The following is a 14,763-nucleotide window of genomic DNA, read 5'->3' as shown; positions in this document are numbered from 1 at the left end:
TATGGCCCTCGTATATAAATGCTGGTTTTGTTGTGCTCCTGTTCCCTTATTTCCATCTACGTTCCCTTTTCACTGTCCTACTGTTGAATGTCAGGCTACAGTGTTACATTTAATTACATCCCGTTTTGCTTTTTTCTTGTCTTTTTGAGGTTTTTAGCTCCTGCCCCCCACCTGTGTTTATCTTGTCTTAGTTATTACATTAAAGTTATAAAGTATATAAAGTTATTACATTAAGACATTATGCACCAGTGTTTCCACTGTGTTTGCCATTTTAATTACACACATCAAACAAGCAGCAGCCGACTGTTTAGTTGACAGTAACTAGATGGCTGTCACCTTCAGCCATTACAGCCAGCTGGGATATGCTGCTCTGGGTTTTTGTTTTGATTTTATCTTGCTCCTGAAATGTGTTGCAATTATAGTTACAACCAGTGAGGGTAACCTAGAGGAATACCAGCATTTTACAGGCAAAACTGGCTTCATAAAAACAAAACAATATTAATATTTTTCATTTGAGCTTTGAGTCAGAGCACTATAAAGCTGCAAACAATTAAATGAAAGTAGGGATTTCTGTTCGGAAGGAGCTTTAAATTCACTACAAAAAGCCTGTGGTTGATATCATTGATTTATAATCAGTGGTATACCGCTTTTAGATAAATTTCAGACTCCAACCCTCCCTCCCCCCACCCTCCTCATCTGACTTTCTGACCTCGACCTACTGCCCTGCTGCCCTCCTGCAGACCTGATGGAAAATCTCTCTAAATGCCCTAAACTTGGACCTTTTAGCAGTTTGTAAGAAGTCACATGAAGCAGGATTGTCACACCTGATTTGATTCTTGAAGCTAAACTCAAAGATCTCCTTACATTATGGTGGTTGTCAAAGGGGGAGGGTGGGGGGGAGGGGGTGTATCTGTGCTGAGCAGCATCAGAAGGTGAACCAGCCAGATTAAACCTCAGAATAGCAGCTCAGTGTTCCTAGAATAGAGCTCATCTTCCTCCGAGACTAACAGCTCATTACCACAGGAATGCCTCCAAGGACCCACCCCAACCACCTCACCCTGCCTTCATCACCAAACCCCCACCCAACAAAATGACCTGTTGTTGGGTGGAGCATCCGCATTGTGACGTGTTTCTGTATGAATACACCTCCACCTCCCCTTCACCACTATTATCAGTAATCTTAAGTAACTCCCGTTCCTCCTACTTTTGTATTCCGCCTTTCTCTCTATAAGGATAGCTGCCACCCTTATCTCAGACACATGACTCTTCTGTCTTTCACCAGAATCCCCGACAACCACACACACACACACACACACACTCCCCTCCTTTGCCTCCGCTCCCCTCTGTCCCTTTGCAGGGTGGCTCTTGTCGACACCTTTCCTGATTTGGAAGCTTTTGATGAGAATTCCCCACCTCAATCTCTTCTGTTTCCCTACTTAACCCTCCCTGGGGCTCCTTAGATCTGCACACACTGACGCAGACACACACAAAAATGACTGGATCATGCCCAGTGCGTTGGCACGTACTGGAACATGAGCGTGCACACACACTTCGTTATAGCCTTAATGAGGTCTCATCATGTCTTTTACTCTCTCTCTCTCTCTCTGTGTCCTCTTCCCTCTCCCTCTTCTCTTAGCCCAGTGTCATAATTTTTATTCTGCTGCTCTACTGAGATGTCAAATTAAAACATTAGCTGAGACAACCATTTGAGCTCCTGAAAGACTTTAAATTAACATAACAAACTGGGTACTCTTTTGTCAGACTCACAGACTTTTCAAAGACACAAACAAACTCTGGCAGACTGACTAGCTCTCCGTATGAATGCAAACTATGTTATTTTATGCCTGGTTTGCCCCAACAATGTTTGTGCAAGGACACGCATTAATAAGGGTGTGAGTCTTCAGTGTGTGCATGTGTGCCTAACTGGGCAACCCCAAACCCCATAGATGGCCTCGGTGATATGGATGTTAGAGCAGTAATAAAGGGCATCCTTATAAAGGAAAGGGCCATGATGTGGAGGAGAATGCCTCATCATGAAGAAGTGGTTTTTCATGATTGATATGAATGCCTTGGCATACAAAAAGTACACTACAAGCATCATGGGTCACACCTGCCATCTGCTGCATCTCAGTCTCATTATTTGAACAGCCATGTCTGAGTGTGGACGTTAGTATGTCCTCTAACTTAAGGGTTTTAGAACAGAGTGTGGAGTCAGCATAGGTTGGTCTTATCCACACACTCCAAGGTAAAATATAGTTTTTATTAGTTAGTTTTTAGTTATTCTTTACTGTGGCTGTATGTTTAATTACATTTGTTTCCATGTAGTCTGGGCAAGGTGTCTCGTCTGCCCGTCCTGCTTACATGTGTCCCTGATCTATCGTGTGTGTCCATGTGTTTCTGTAGCCCGTCATGTCTTGTTCCTTCTTTCCCATATCCCCTGTGTTTAAATCTTCCCCTCTCTCTCGTTCTCCCTCACTCCCTCTTTCTGTCTCTTGTGTCAAGCTTGCGTGTCCCAGTTTATGTCCCTCCATGTTTCCTGTTTTATTTTGAAAGTCTTGTGTCTCCATGTTCAGTGTGTGCAGTTTTGTATCTCCCTGTGGCATCATGTTCATTTGTGTCAGCTCTGTTCCCCATGTGTTTCCACTTCCCTCATTAACCTTCTGCGTATTTAAGTCCTCTGTTTCTCTTTGTTCATTGTTCGGTCGTCTATTTAATCTCGCTTAATGTCTATGGATAGTTTTCATGTCTTCACGCCCCTGTTCATGTTCATACTTTTGTCATAGTTTTCATGTCTAGCTCTAACTGTTTGCAGTTTGGTTTAGCTTTTGTTCTTTGACTTAGTTCCTTAAGTCCTTTTGTTTTCTATGTTTTGCTATCAGCCTAAATAAACATCTCGCTTTTTGTTACACTTCAGTTTTGTTTCCTGTGCGTCTGCTTTTGGGTCTGCTCCTCAAACACACCAGCTGCTCAGCCGTAACAATAAGACTTCCTATTTAGCATGAGATGTGCTTGGGTAGTGTGAATTGACCGTGAATTTATTTAATTTAATGATATTTAATAATTCTAAACATTAAAACATTTTTTAAATATACTGAGCACACATAGAAAGATTCAGACAACTGGAGTAACTGGGAATTTTCAGTTAACATATTAGTAATGTAGTGGATTGACATGAATGTTTTGCCAAGAAAATATCCTCCAGAATATTATAACAGCGCCAGTGGCCTGAATGGCTGATACAAGGCATGATGACTCCATTTTTTCATGTTGTTTACACCAAATTCTGGCCTTACTATCTGAATATTGCCACAGAAATTGAGATCCTTCAGACCAGGCAGTTTTTTTCCTTTTCCTTTGTTTAATTTTGGTGAGTCTGCCTGGTGTGTTTTTAAGCAGATGTACCCACACTAACAAAGTAGTTGGTGTGTGTGTGTCTATACAATTACAATGGTATATGCTCATATTACACATGGCATGATAAGTTTCAAATATTGAGGTCGGCACATGCGCAAGTATGAACTGTGTTCTCTCAACACAGTGGTGGGAGCTGGAAACAGCACCAAAGCCTCAGAAACTATTACTTGTAGTGTAGGAAGGCTTACAACTACAGAATAAAACAGGAAATGACTTGAACAATAATGAAAAAAAAAATCCAAAATCATGTAAAAGTATAAGCGTCTCAAGCACACTAGCTGAGTGTGTCCACTTTGTATTTTTCTTCATTGAGTGGGTCTGCACGAAAAGAAACACCCAACAGGGGTAAGCTGTTTAACCTCAGGGAATGTAAAGCATTTATGCTTACCTTGCATTTTTGTCAAAACACAAATAAAAGACAGATTCTTACATGCCCTTTTCTCAGAAACTGCTGGCTTAGCACTTTGCGAAGGCTGGTTTAGTAGCTGGGCTTGTGTGATGGATAGCCTCTTGATCCTGTTCCAGGTAGAGGGGTAGTCCGACTGCTCCCAGGAGACACTGAAAATAGCCAAGTAGAAGCCCACTCAAATGAAACTGCACACTGGAGCCCAGAAGGTAAGAGTGAGATGGACAAACACAGCGCCGTTAGTCCAAGCTCTTGCATATCTGTCAGCACAGAATGGCTGAAACACCAGCGCAACACTCCTAATGTAAAGTTTTCTTATTAACCAGCAGTTTTCTGGTATCAAGGGAATACCGTCATGAACTCAGTACTTTTACTCCAACCCAATTTCCCCTTCTGTCCAAGTCCAAGTGGTGTGTTGATGAGTTTGACTGCAATGTTTATCACTTCCCAGGAGAACAAAGAGTACGCCCACAACAATCCACCTTGAACATGCTTACTGCTAACAACCTCCCTAAAGACGACGCACGTTCACCGCAGAAAGATGACACAATTCAAGAAACACCCAAGAAGATATGGACTATTACATTATTTGCAAATCCGCCTTTATTTACTGTGATTAATGAGAAGGAGTTAATACCTCCTTAAAACACAGAGAAAAACATTCACTTCAATCATGATCAAGTGATCAGACCTAGGGGTAAAAATCCTGTGACCCAAAAACAAGATATAAAAAAAATTAAAGGAAAAAGGAAAAAGAAAGAAAAAAAAAGGAGGGTCAAATATCATACTGGAGGCTGCAGCTAAAAACAGCCCTTTATGGATCAATACAGGAGAGCAGAACAGAAGATGCAAGAAAAGGAAGAGAAGAAGTAGAAAAAAGAGGCGATGCAACTCTGCATTTCCTGCCATCCACATGAGCCTCCCTCTTTTCTGAAAGATGCCTTTCTATTGATCCAATATATGAACTCGCTCTCTCTTCCTCTCGCTCTGTGTGTGTGTGTCTGTTTTGTGAACCTAAAACCATCTACATAATCACATGGACACATGCCTCCGTGATGTAAATGATTCAATTTTAGGCCTAAAGGCACATATTAAAATTATGAAAAGGTTAAGGTTAGCCAAGTATGATAGTATGGTAAAGGTCAGAATAAACCTCTGGATGAATTCAAATCGGTGCCATTTGAAGTCATGGATACATGACTGTGTGTATGTGTGCATGCATGTAAGAGAGAGAAAGAGAGAGAGAGCAGATGCTTATATCTTTCGACAAGCCTGACTCAGCCAGTCTGAATCTAAAGTATGTTTGGAGTTTGTTTTTTGGCAATGAACTTCACTAGAAACCCAACAGCTTCACAAGCAAATTCAAATTTCTTCCCTACTAGAAATGTAATGTTCAACCGTAAGTGGTATTATTGCAAAGTGGAAGCATAACAACTCAGCTACAAAGTGGCAGATGAAAGTCACAGAGAGGGGTCGCTGAGTGCTGAGGCACATAGTACCAACGCTCTGCTGACTCATTAACTGCAGAGCTCCAAACATCTGGCAATAACATCAGAGCAAAAACTGTGAGCCTCGAGTTCCATGGCATGCATGTCCATGGCTGAACGGCTGCATGTAAGCTTTGCATTTCCAAGCACAACATATCGGATAAAGTGGTGCAAAACATGCTGCTACTGGACTCTGGATCAGAGGAAACCTGTTCTGTGGAGTGATGAATTATGCTTCTCTCTCTGCCAGTGTGATAGACAAGTTTGTGTTTGGTGAATGGCAGGAGAATAGGACCTGCCTGGTTGCAGTGTGCCAGCTGTAAAGCCTGAGGTATGGGGTTGCTCTGAGCCAACACTGCAAAATCAATCTTTATGCCTGCCCTTACTAAGGCAATTTGGATAATTCTGTGCTTCCAAAATTGTGGGAACAGTTTGAGAAAGGCCCTTTTTTTTATTTCTTACTGTGCCTATTGCACAACGCAAGGTTCATAAAGGAATGGTTGGATGAGTTTAGTGTGGAAGAACTTGACCGGCATGCACAGAGCCCTGACACAAACTAGAACAGATTTCAAACCAGATCCTCTCACCCAACATCAGCGTCTAACCTCACAAATGCTCTTCTGGGTGAACGTCCAAACTTCCAAGAGACACACTCCAAAATCTTGCAGAAAGTATTCATAGGACAGTAGAAGTGGATATAGCTGCAAAGGGGGAAACCATCTGCGTATTAATGCCTATGGATTTAGAAAGGGGTGCAATTTAAGCTCCCATAGCTGTAATATGTAGATGGTCCAATACTTTTTACCACAGGTAAGTAGAAGAATGTCTCCCTACAAGGTGGAGACATGAACATGATATGAACTCCTGTCATAAATTTTAAGTCATGTTAAACTTGGCTTGTTGGCCTTTTTACAGAAAAGGAGATGAGTTGTTCTGCGATGAGAGAGATAACTCGTGACTGCAGGCAACAGTGCTAATGGATTTAGGACAGTGAGTGCCTTCGCAGTGGAAAGCATTTGCATGCTGGAGCGAATTGTAGTGTAAGTTACATCTACTGTATTCTTATGTTCTCCACCCACCTACTGTTCAGCAAACACACCAAAGGAAATTAAAAAACCCAACAACAAATAAAAAATAACCACAAAAAATACAACAAAAAAACGAGTTGACGGTAACTATTCATCAATTAGGTATAAGATTATGACAACCTGCCTAATACTCTGCAGGCAGGTGGTCCCCCTTTTGCCCGGAGGCATACAGTAGATGCTGCCCCCTTGATGCATCATTAGTTGTCATAACCTTGTCACAAAGGAGAAAATAATTTAAGAAAATCTGGCAAAATATCTTAGTAAAGTGTACTTTACCACCTTAAATGAGATTAATGCATCGATCATTTTAACTCCTAGTTACAATTGCACAAAATTAGATCCCCAATCAATGCTTGAATTTAGTGGCAGATGACGATTTATAACTGATACATAATATACACCGATCAGGTGTATAACATTATGAGCAAAAGAAGTTCCCCCTTTTTCTGCCAAAACAGCCCTGATTCGTCAAAGCATGGACAAAGCGTGGTCTCCATGGACTGGTCTTGTTTGTCCACATATGTTCGATTGGACTGAGAAATGGGGAATTTGGAGTCCGAGTCAACACCTCGAACTCGTTCTTGTGCTCCTCAGTTATTCCTGAACAGAGATGGGCAGTAGCGTGTTACTTGTAACGCGTTACTGTAATCCGATTACTTTTTTCGAGTAACGAGTAAAGTAAGGGATTACTATTGCAAAAACGGTAATTAGATTACTGTTACTTTACCGTAAGCACGCTGCGTTACTTCGTTACTAAAACTGCGATTTTCTTGCGAGAATGTCTCACGACAATGACGTAAGCGAGCGCGACGTTCGTGACAACAGCTGTGTGCAGATCAACAATGGATAATATATTGAGTGCGGGAGAGAGTATGAGCGTGCAGCGTTTAAAGCGTGGAAGTACTGACCTTACTTTGAGTTTGATTCCATAAAAAGTGACAAAAACATTAGCGTCCGCTGATCACTGCGTGGGAAGAAAACTTCTTTTTACAGCGAAAAAAACCCCTTAACTTCCGAGCAAGCACCGAGTGCGCTACGACGTAACGTGAAATTCAGAGAGAAACTCGCGGATTCTTCAACTGCGGCACACCTGCACCAGGGCAAACCTCCGCCTACGCCACTCCTGCTTTATAGGTGAAAATAGAGCAAAAGGACTGCTAGTCTTTGATGTTATTTATTTTCTGCTGTGTTTTACTTGCATTTATTTGAAAGACTGAGTGTAAACACAAAAAAATATTTTATTTTATGTGCTGGAATGTGCAGAAAATAGGTTTAAATGTTAAACAAATTTCTTCCAGTCAGAGAATGTTGCATATAATTTAATTTTTGCTTGATGCATAAAGTTAAAAGATTAAAACTAATAAAAAAAGTTTTAAAAAGAGACTTTTCCATTTGATTACATTTTGTATGATGGATTATGCAGATAAAGTAGAATTGGGCTGAAAGATCTATTGCTTTATTACCTATTCAGGTTGTAAATCGTGTTTTTAAAAAGTAACTAAGTAACTAAGTATTAATTACTTTTGAAAATAAGTAATCAGTAAAGTAACAGGATTACTTTTTTGGAGATGTAATCAGTAATTAGTTACTAATCAGTAATTAGTTACTGATTACTTTTTCAAGTAACTTGACCAACACTGTTCCTGAATCATTTTTGATTTGTGGCAGGGTGCATTAGACTGCTGAAAGAGACTAAAAACACAGCTAATATTGTAATAGTAACAAAAAATTTAGTCAGTGTGGTTAATTTTACACTTTAAACATCTCAAAACATTTCCAACGTGTAAAACATGATCATTCTCGCCTGGCCACGCAGTGATTAGCGCTTTCTTGGCTGTAAGAAAGTCCTGAGTGGAGGAAAAGTCAAGAGATAACTGAAGAATATAGAATTTATCTTCTGGAAACCATGAATGTGTGTACATTGTCCTCTCATCTGAAGGTCATGGTCCAATCTGATGATTTTCTGGTCTGCATGTTGACGGGAGATCCCCAAACTGAATTAACTGTGTATGAGTGTTTCCATGAAGTGATTTAAATGGTCACTCTGTTCAAATACAGTATAATCACTTCCAGTCGCTCCACTAACATTGCTAGAAATAGTTTAATAAAATCCACTAGACAACCCACCCAATCAAGTTACTAAATAAATGATCAAGTTACTAAATGATCAAGTAAGCATCTTGTACAAACTCTAGCATAAGTTGACACTGCATCCATAACTTTAAAACTCATTTTCTGTAACTTTCACATCAAAGTCATCTGTAATTTAAATGCTCAAACTGGTAACTACTTTGCAAGGCCTGCCAGCTAAATGTAGGAGTAGGCAGAGTGGTTTCTCTGTGTTGTGTCAGATTCAAGCACTCTCAGAAGTGCTCTCCAGCTGCGTTCAGCACAGGCACTCTATTTATAAAAAGTGCATTGAGGCGTGGGAGGAGAGCATTATGCTGTGTCAATATTTCAGATGGTATAAACCTCGACGATGTGTTACTCAAGTAAGTGAGTAGAGTGGAGATGCCTGTGTGTCTGGCTACACACAAGGACATACACGCACACAGTGGCCTGGCCTATAATCGTCCCTATTTAAATTGCTAATTTCCTCTCTCCCGCAGGTGCCTAACTGTGTTTGAAACTAAATTGCTCGTCATAGCAGGTCAATCTGAGCCTAATGAATTCAGCTGTTCTCCCATTACACTTATTGACGCTGAATGGTGAACGACAGGTGCGCTGAGTACTCAAGAGCTTGAAAGCAAAGCCTGCAGCCTCTTCTTGCCTTCTCAGTGGGTGCAGATGAAGTTCCACATCAGCCTGTGAATATTTAAGCATTTGGCTTGAATAAGATTTGACCAGCGAACATCTCCATTACAGGGGATATTTTACTTAGAGGTGATCATTGGCTCACTGACACCACACAACTAATCAGACTAAGTCACCAATCCCCAGAAGCTCCACATCAGCCCTGTTCTGACTTTAAGGACAAACACTGAACAGGATTTTGCTTTGTGCATGTGCATGAAAATCAATTTAATTATGCTGGATTGCAGCCATACAGTGCAGAAGCAATGCTGCTTCAGAATGGAGCTCATTTACATAAAAATAAATCACAATGCACAGGCACATACGCATACTCCTAATTCCCATATATCATGTCGAATGCAAAACACCAGATTTAGCAAAGTGGATGTTAAATATAAATATAAACATGTGATTGTACCACCTAATGCTTTAGGACAATATTTCTGTGGTTTATCAAGTTTTACTTCTAGGTTAAAACACTTGTGCACAATCAAACTCCACACAGGCTTTTCTTTTTGTTTACAGGTGACTGGCATAATACATTTTAGATCCAGCATTGTTGCAAAAAGTCTATTACGTACACTTTAGAACTAGAAAAATGTTCCCCCTGCCAATTCAAAACAGTTAATGATAATTATGAATGAGTCCCATCCAATACGACAAACTGGGAGGACACAGGAGGACATCGCAGAAAGATGATCAAACTATTTTCTCTACAGTTCTACCTCCTTCAAAAAATCCTTCACGCATGTAGAAAGAGAGAACAGAAGAAGAGGAAAAGTGAAAGGCAAAGCTGAGGTGAATGATGTAATTGTTTCTCCTTGTGTTTCAGAGAAACGCATTAAGAGGCCTCACTCATACGTGGCAGATTTAGAGTTCATCAGCAGCTGTGATGTAACGCTTAATGCATAGCTATAAATTAGCTGATAAACACATATGTGTATGAGAGCATTAGTAGAGAGCAGAGATGGGCAGTTACTGTAATCCGATTACTTTTTTCGAGTAAAGAGTAAAGTAAGGGATTACTATTGCAAAAACGGTAAATTACTGTTACTTTCCCGTAAGCACGCTGCGTTACTGCGTTACTAAAACCGTGATGTTTTTGCGAGAGTGTCTCATGACAATGACGTAAGCGAGCGCGACGTTAGTGGCAACAGTTGTGTGCAGATCAAAAATGGATAATATAACGAGTGCGGCAGAGAGTATGAGCGTGCAGCGTTTAACGCATGGAAGTACTGACCTTACTTTGAGTTTGATTCCGTAAAAAGTGACAAAAACATCCGAGCAAGCACCAAATCCGCTGCCGCTGAAATGTGAAATTCCAAAACCACATTCAAAAACAGAGAAACTGCCGTACTGCTGCGGCAAACCTCCGCCTGCCCCACTCCTGCTATACAGGTGAAAATAGAGCAACAGGACCGCTGATTCTTTGATTTTATTTATTTTCTGCTGTGTTTTACGTGCATCTATTTGATAGAGTGAGTGTAAACACAAAAAACTATTTTATTTTATGTGCTGGAATATGCAGAAAATAGGTTTAAATGTTAAACAAATTTCTTCCAGTCAGAGAATGTTGCATATAATTTAATGTTTGCTTGATGCATAAAGTTAAAAGATTAAAACTAATAAAACAAGTTTTAAAAAGAGACTTTTTCATTTGATTACATTTTATATGATGGATTATGCAGAAAAAGTAGAATTGGGCTAAAAGATCTATTGCTTTATTACCTATTTGGGGGATAAATCATGTTTTAAAAAGTAACTAAGTAACTAATTACTTAATCAGTTATTAATTAAGTTAATCAGTAAAGTAACGGGATTACTTTTTTGGGAAGTAATCAGTAATAAGTTACTGGTTACTTTTTTCAAGTAACTTGACCAACACTGGTAGAGAGCAGCAGACCAAGCATATGAAGCATGGAGCTCACTGCAATCAAACAATAGAAAGCGAGGAGAAAGGAGCGAGAACACTCCCCACCACGAATCGAAAAAGTACTGGTGGTTGCCAACTCCACTCCTCAGACTCCTAGTAGACGTGCGTATGGAAAAAAATCCTACTTCTTCCTTCAGAAAACTTGACCTCTGATCTTGACCTTGAGGTTGAGGTCACCAGGATTTGAACTTATCTGAGATTGCACCTATAATATGAATTTCAAAATCCTACATTGTCTCGTTCCCGAATTATTGCATTCACAAATTTGGGTGTCTACCCTGCCCTCCCATCCGCCCAGTGGTACGACAACAGCATCAGATATTTACGGTTGAGGGGTAAAAATGGGTGCAGTATAACTTTCCTCACCACAAAAGAGGAATCAAGCACTGCTCTTGTTCATGGATGTGAAGTATTATTTGGATTTTCATACACCTTTCTCCTGGTTTGGTGCCATTTTCCACCAACCATGTCATGTTCAAAGTCACTTTAATTACATTTCTTCCCCATTCTGATGATCGGTTTGAGTTTCAGCAGGTCATCTCCATATAAGGAAAATAGGAAATAATGGCTTTGACTTCATCTTCGCTGGCTTGATATGAAGAATTTAAAGAAGCCCCGACTCTGACCTTAAAGCAGAACTATAAGACAAGGACAATAAATAATAGCTCGCTCCTCATTCTGTAAATGTCGAATCCATAACCAATAAGATGCTCTCATTTCTTTCTCTCACTTAAAAACACATTTAGGGTTTTTGCTGCAGACTCGATCTGGTATGAGCAGCAGTTCATGCTGATGGCTCACGATAGCTGTTTTTGGGCTGAAGCATAACAGGCATTACTGAGTCTTTCTATTTTATCTCTGCTCCTGTGCCACTAAATTTTATCTCCAGTTTTTATTTTCCATAACTGTTGCTAGTAACCAAAGCAGGTTCATCCAAGATTTATAAAGGCCTCTTTTACTCCCAGAACATAAGCACTGCTGTGTGTACTCCACAACAGCATAAACGTTCCATCTCAGTAGACACAGGAGAGTATTTTATGTTGTAAATGACAACCACCCTCCGTTTTGTTTTCTGCTTCTTCTTTTTTTGTGAGGCTGCATTCCTCTTTTATGGTTCAAAGGCTGAAATATATCACTGTCTCAAGGAAATGAAGTTAATCTAAAAATGTGGATTATGTAAGGGGAGTCTTAGCTCGAGCTAATCCTCTGCTGTCTGCCTGCCACCCTGTTGCGTGATGGCTCGGTTGTTGTGGAGATGATGCGGTGTCAGGTGAACGTTGTTATGTTGTTGTCCAAAAGAAACAGAAATATTGCCGTTGTAATATCTTTAGCCTCACATTCAATAAATCTTAGTTGTTGTTGTTGTTGTTGTTTTTTTAAGTTTGCATATACTTGGATTTACATAAAAATAAATGATGGCAATACTTAAGTACATGTGCAAGCAACCCGATGGCATTTAGCACAAATGAAGAGTTTGCACACAGACAGATCAGCCAAATTCTCCCTTTCTGACAAACTAAATGTACACATTGACATGTTCACTGCACTTTTACAGCTGGGGGAACTGAGCAGGTTTGCTAATGATGCAATGCACCTGATTTATTGATGTTTTAAATAGTACTTGTGCTTATTTTATTTTTTGTTGTGTAAAGAGGGTGGATTTCTAGTCTATTACAGGTAGTGTCTGATAAGACAATTGGGCAGTTCTCCACTTACCCACCTCCACTCGCTTTCTCTCTCAGTATTCCCTTCTTCCCCTGCTGACCACTCCCTGTCCACAACCATTGGACTGCACAGGCACAGCTAAATAACCAATTGGCTGCAGGGAGAATTCTGATGCAAAAGACTAGTTAATTATGCTAAGCCAAGAAAGTGATAAGGAGGCGGTTTTAAAAATTTAAAACCTCCTAAAACACACAGATACACACCGAGGCAGTGTGGTTTAAAGAGAGGCAGACCTTTTGAGGAATAAAGTGAGACTATTTCGTCAGAATAAGCAAATATGGGATGTGCAGGAAATGGAGAAGAGTTATAATTAGGATCCTCCCCTTTTCTCATAAACTTCAACCTCGGTTATTTAAATGTTCAGTGTTAAATTCTCCCTTTTCTTTCTCAGTTTCAGAATAGCATAATAAACATTAAATTCAAAATTCCACTAAATTCTCTAGATGCCGGTCCTTTCCTCCCCCCACTCGGCTTTCAGTTCCTCCTCTGTTGCTGGTACTCTGCTGCCCTTTCCCCTCTCCTCTTGTTAGCTTATGTCTGTGGGCGGATAACACTGCTTCACTGATCCACAACTCATGAAACACCACTCATTTTTTCCTCCTCTTTTTCATCTCTGCCCAAAACTATCTGAGATTCAGATAATTTGTGCAGCAAACACATTAAATTACAGCCCAGAGTTGTTTTTCCATCTTTGGATTTTAGAGGAGCAGCATCCAGTATACTTTTGGCATCATTCCTCCTTGCAGATATATTCATAACTTATTTTATTTTTGAACTATTTAGAAAACTATGACAGATCTGAGAATCTGGGTGCTTCATGTTCTTGTTGATGGTTTTTGTTCGTGTTGTTGTGAATCATGAAAAGGGTTGGGTTTTTTTTTAACCATTTTACTGTTTCCAACAATCAAATCTGTTAAACTCAGTGAAAGTCCAAAAACTGCCTGTGTAGTTCTGCAAAAACACTGGAAGCATGAGAACCTGCTGGTGCAGTTCTGCCTGCAGTTCTGCCTGCCAACACGATCTGCAATGTGCTTTCCTGCAGGATACTGAACAGACGCGAAGGGAGAGCTTGATCATCAGGAGTATCTCCCTACATCCCGCTTGCTTGTCTTTTTGCTTCATTTCAGACATGCTCTGCTCCATATATGTGTTTTTTGCCAGCTGCAGAGAGGTGAGGCATACTACTCACCTCTAAGGACTCAGAAACCTGAGAGTTGGCTTCTCCCATTTTTTTTTTCACAAAGAAAATTACCCCTGCACCTCATCAGAATGACTATTCAGAACTAACCAAAGATGGAAGGAAAGAAGAGGGGAAAAAAGCTAGAAAAGCATCATTCTGCTAATGATTTCTGTGCTTGCTTCAGTTCTTGGTGTGTAAATTTGTGCCAAATATATCACCCGTGCTAAACATCTGCATCTGCAAATGTAGCATGCAGAATTTGCCTCACTTCAGTACAGCCAGAGATAAGTTACATAACTTTGCTTCACTGACTTTAACAGTAACTTGTCTTCTTGATCAAATTCAGAATTCAGAAAATGAAATGTTAGAAGCTCACAGTATGTTGGGCTGGGAAATGAAGACCCCTCCTAAAAAAATGACACAGAGAAAGCAAGGGAAGGGGAGAGTGAGGTGGGATGGGATGGAGTAACAGTGGTGGGGGAAAGAGGAGAGATGGAGTATCTGTGGGAGTATAATTAACTCCATGGTCTGGCTCTCTGCAGGCCTGCGGCATACTGCTCTGAAATGCTGATTCAGTACACAGATAGACAGAATAGCACGGGCGGGAGAAAGGGGTGAGGAGAGAGAGGCAATAAGAGCAAAGGAGAGTAAAGGAGTCAGGGATGGGGTGTTGGATTGAGCATTAAAGAGGAAATTAAGCAATAGAGGGCTCAGTGGAGTAAAAAAGTCACCAAAAT

This window comes from Simochromis diagramma, unplaced genomic scaffold (genome assembly GCF_900408965.1).
Source record: "Simochromis diagramma unplaced genomic scaffold, fSimDia1.1 OVJJ01000026.1, whole genome shotgun sequence".
Lineage (NCBI taxonomy): Eukaryota > Metazoa > Chordata > Actinopteri > Cichliformes > Cichlidae > Simochromis > Simochromis diagramma.
This window is presented reverse-complemented; position numbering follows the sequence as displayed.